Here is a 5,219-nt window from a genome sequence, read left to right on the forward strand (position 1 = left end):
TATAAGTGTAAACGATTGGGCGTGCAGACTAAGCAGCTGAAAGATAAAAAAATCAGTAGAACGGTGCTCCACGTTAGTGAGGGAAATGTGAAGGAATGAAAAAAGAAAAGCCACAAGAAATTACGGGACAAGCAAAAATGTATAAATATATTTAAAAATAGAAAATCACATGTTGGTTGCCATTCGTCTCTTCTATTGTAGTTCGAAAAACTGTGCGCAAAGCTTCCTTGTTGGGTTAAAGGTATCTAAGCCTGAAGAAACACCCCGACCTGTGACTATTGCACAAATCTCAAAATCTTCCGTCGATCCTTTTGGAGCCAAAACCTAGAGGACTAAAAATGTACGTAAATATGGTTTTGTATGTGTGTGCTTGTTTATACAGCCGGAAGTTAGTCTGCCTTAGTGGGCGTCTGGTGTCTCAACTGTAGATGAGCAATTAAGCCAGTGTCGTACAACCGCTAGCCTCGGGTCTTTAAAGTGCACCAGGCAGTCGTGATATACCACCGCACGCCGACGATGCTCATCCAGATCGAAACGGGCAGGGTTGGGGCGCTTTAGTGTGCGCTAGTCCACTCGGCCACCGATCCCTCCTTTGGAAAAATGGCCGTTATGATGATCCTGCTATCCCGAGCTCTCTGCTTCTTCTTCCTTTCTTCAGGTATCTTCTTTTTCTTCTGAGCATTACTCCCTCCATCCCTCCCCTCCCCCCCCCCCCCCTTCCCCCCCTCGGGAAGGAAACGGCGTCTCGTGCACAGTTGTAGCTGCCGGCGGCTTGTGTTGTTTAAACGTTCCGGTGGGTTCGACAAAGTGTTGGCTGAAGTGCATCTAAAAAGTACTTGAAGTAGAGTACAAAGTAAATAAAAGGTTAGGAAAAGGCCGTTGAAGAAATAATTACATCGTCCATGTAACAGAGACAGGTTGCCCATTTGAACCCTTTGAGCAAGCGATCCACCATTCTTTGGAATGTTGCGGGGGCATTGCAGAGACCGAGCGGCATACATTTAAATTGGTAGAGGCCGTCTGGCGTTATAAACGCTGTTTTCTATCGATCTGATTCGACGACAGTAATTTGCCAATTAACTTGAGCCGAGGTCGATGATATAAAAGTACTCGGCACCGCGCAAACAACCGAGGGTGTCATCAATCTTTGGAAGTGGGTAAGCGTCCTTTTTTTTTTTTGTGTGTGATTTTGTTCAAAGCTGTGTGTTGGGCTAGTTGGTATTGGTCTTGGGTTGCCAAAGGCATGGTAGCGCTTTTTTGTCCTCGTCCAAAAAAGCGCTACCATGCCTTTGGCAACCCAAGATGATTTTGTTCAAACGGCGATAGTCAAGGCAAACTTCCATGATCCATTTTTTTTTTGTTAAAGGGGCTGTGCAGCAATATTGCGTAGGAACGCTTCTCGCTTTACACCAGCTTACTGGCATTAGTGAGACCCAAGAATACTCGAACGCAACTCCAACGACCAAAAAGCGATTTCGTCGTGGTAGGATTCCAAGGGTAAAAGCGTACCTTTTCTTTTTCAGAATCTCCTTCGGAAAACTTGATGACGGAGCTGTGGGGACAATTTCAACAATCCGATCCCCAGGAGTGTGTCATCAAGCTTTGCGATTCCCGCTGTGACGATATTTCAATGCTGTTTCTACAGTGGACACGGAGCCTGCGTGGGCATTTCATTTTGGCTCGTGGCAATCAATGCCTCGACATGCATTCGGGTAGTGGCTCGAGCCCAATCGCTGCGATGACGGAATAGCCGAATCTCAACAATACGTGAAACTCAGCGCGCGGTTCTGTGTTCTGCCAACCCAAAAAAACGCATGGTCGTGTTAAAAACATTGGCGGTATATAATCGGCTCCAGATCGCGGGGCCGTTTTTTTTGCTGCGAGTTGATGAGGTAAATGGTGTTCGTTTTTCTTAAATTTTTTCTGCGACCGCCATTGCGTAGAGAAAAACAACAACAACAACAACATGTGTCTAATAGGTCATAAATCTCAAGGAATAATTGTAAGCTGTATTTATTGAAAGTAGAAAAATGGTTGCATCGCCCCTTAAACTAACACAACGGGCGATGACCAGGGACTGAAGGAGGGTGGAACCAAATACCTTATTAGGGGGAATGCATCCTACTCCGCTCATTTGCATTAGACGGTGCGCCTACTGCGCCGATTTCTGCTTTGGCGGTTTGGACGTCCCGGCGCACCGGAGAAAAAACCCATACTATTGCTCTAAAAATGTTTAGAGACGAAGCTACGACACATATTGAGAGCAAACACTTGCATCTACCGAACGGCCCGCGGCGCGCCTTTCGCCAGAGTCGGCGAATGCCTGATAACCGCGACCTCCATGGCAATAGGTGGCGCCTCCTACCACTTCCGATTCATTCCGGAAAAACCCAAGGTTGCTGGTCATTCAGCCATTCAAACTGCGCCAAACCTGTCCGCGCCGAGTTCATGCATTGCATTATCGGGGAGTAAGGTGTATTCCCTATAGTAGAGTATTTGGTTGAACCATTCCCTTTGAAACCACACTGTCAACCTCTTGAATGATTTCTCGTTCGCTGTCCGACAGGCGGTAAGGTCGTTGGTGGACGGGCGTCGAATGTCCAGTATCGATGAGGTGTGTAGTGAAGGTTGCAAGGCCAATGGGACGATTTTCTAAATAGAAGATGTTGTGATACTCACACAGAAGGTCGTGAAGGCACTGTTCTTTTGTAGGGTCCAACCTGGAGTCTATCATGCTAGTTATGATGAGGGGGTCAGGAGTCGTTGAGGTAGATGTTGATGGTTTACCTGTTGCAATGGAGCCCACTGTTGTCTTACCTAAGGGTGAGGTGGTTGCTATAAAGGCTCCTTTTGGTAATATCTCTACACTAAAATTCATATCAGTCACGCACACGTATGTGTGCTCGTTGGATATAGGAAAAATTCAGTGTGGTAGGGCAAGTTGTTTTGAGAGAAATATGCCATTGTTGCGGGATAGGACGTAGTCGCCGTTGACAAAAAGAGTCGCTTGATTTCACTTGGACTGTCGGGGCGACAAGAGGTGGAATTCTACAACTTTCACTGGTGTATAATCTTGAAACATTCAGGAGCTCTGGATGGAGTAGGTATGCCAAGTGAAATTGTTCCTGCGGCACAACCAATGAAGTCGGCGTGGGTGGACAAGAAATCCCATCCAAGGATCAAAGCATGGGGCAATTCGAAATTACTGTGAAGATCAACTTGCGTGGTTTCATTGTGGATAGAAATTGGGGCACCACATTTTCCGAAAGGAGATAAAGCACGGCCGTTCGCACCCCGGAGGAGTTTCGAGTTTGTGGCAGTCAGGACCTTTTGAAGCTGTCATTTAAGGTCTCTCATTATTGAGATGACGGATCCGGCGACTACAAGCGTCAAAATCCGCATACCGACGCTTGTGATAAAAAGCTGGTTTTGTGTGATCTTCATAGGCTCTTGAAAAGGATTTGTGGTCGAGGAGAGTGACGCATGTCCACCTCGCGAGGTTACATGGCTTAGTTTTCGGAAAGGCGGCGGTCGTTGCCAGGGACGCTGTGCGATGGGGGGTGGGCAGTGATTCCCGGCGATACGGCGAGGCTGAACAGTTGCACCGCGTGAGCCGTCTCGGTGCTTCATCTTCACGATTGGTTTGATGGGACGATGCGCTGAAGCGGCCTTGAGGGAAGCGGCGGAAACCAGCAGACGGGAACGTACGGGGTCTGTCGTTCCATCGGGAGCGACAGTGGCCGATAGCGTGGCAGTGAAAGCAGATGGGTCTGACGACCTCTACGAATAAGGGTTGCGGCGTTGAGTAGAGGCATTACTGAACGACAATGTGTTGATAGGGCAAGGTGTTGGGCGTTGGGTGTTTGGTCGTTCCAGGGGAAAAATCTACTGATTTCATGTTGAACGAGTGCCTCGACAGCAGATATTGAAAATGACGGGTCATGTGGATCGGGAGAGTGCGCAGAGGTGTTTGTTGGCAGTATCCCTTCCAATTTGCGGCGCACTATTCGGGATATTTGGCTCTCAGACATAGGCACATCTTCTCAAGTGGACGTCGGCGTCGTATTGGGTAGGCGTGCGAAGTTCACCGTAAGTCTGGTTTTTTTTCCTCTTCAAAGAGCCTGCACACCCGCAGAATGACACAGTCCTTAAAGGCAATCAGCTGGAAGGCGTCGCAATACCCTTTAAAATGTGATTGACCTTCTCAGCATCAGTAATGGCTGGATTAGCCATCTCACAAAGTGATGAAATGCCCTGAATGTAGGTGATATATGATTCTATAGGCCCACGAGAAGCAAGTTTGCTCTTGGCGGTGAGCTTGCGGCTAGTCGGATCACCAAATAGATGCTGAAGCTGGACATTGCACATATCCCAGGATGTAATGGCTTCCTCGTGGGTAAGGAACCAGGTTCGGGCTGTGTCTTTTGAATAAAATAGAATGTTCGCCAGCATGATCTTTGCTAATCCGCTCGTAAAGAAGGATCAATTCCTCCACACGGTTGGTCTCCGGATCAAGTAAAGTATCCCGGGTAACGGGCTTATGTGGATCGGGAAAGCGGGTAGTGTTGGTTGAGACCGTGAACCCTCGTTGGGGTGCCCCTTGCATCGTCCTAGATTCAGGCTCCGAGTGCGATAGTGCCGACGTCGTCCACTACGCCGCGCCCAGCTGGCCTCGGTGCGCTGATAAGTGCCTGACGAAACTGAGCCCAGCGCGGTCTAGCGCGCTCTGCTCCACCTTTTTTTCGCTTCCGCTGACTGGAACCAATGCGAAATTGAAGCAGAGATTCGGGTCAGGAGTTAGCTGCACAATGATAGAGTCACAAAAGAAAATGATGGAGATAACGAGTTCAAATAAGCATTGATTGGAACAAACCGTTGGCGAGCAGTTTCAGAAGCCCAGTCGGACATAGCCATACGATTCTATGGAAAGCGATTGACGCTCTGTGATCGGAGACCGTCGTCAGTATCCGTAAATATTTCGCAGGGCTCTATCGAAGCACCACCAAAGCACTACCAAAGAAGAGGACGGAATTAGCGTTCGTTCAGATGGAGCACCGACTTCGGAGTCCTTGTTCCAAGTACAGCCAGGTCTAAAAAAACTATGGAAGAATTCCTTCGGGGTGTCAGCCGTAATATTGGCGTTTGAACTCCGGTTGTAAGACTCAGAGCATGTGCATGTTGATATGTCTCACTAATAAAAGCTGTGACCAGTATAAAAT

The sequence above is a fragment of the Ixodes scapularis genome, unplaced genomic scaffold, assembly GCF_016920785.2.
Source record: "Ixodes scapularis isolate PalLabHiFi unplaced genomic scaffold, ASM1692078v2 PGA_scaffold9__187_contigs__length_104089568, whole genome shotgun sequence".
Lineage (NCBI taxonomy): Eukaryota > Metazoa > Arthropoda > Arachnida > Ixodida > Ixodidae > Ixodes > Ixodes scapularis.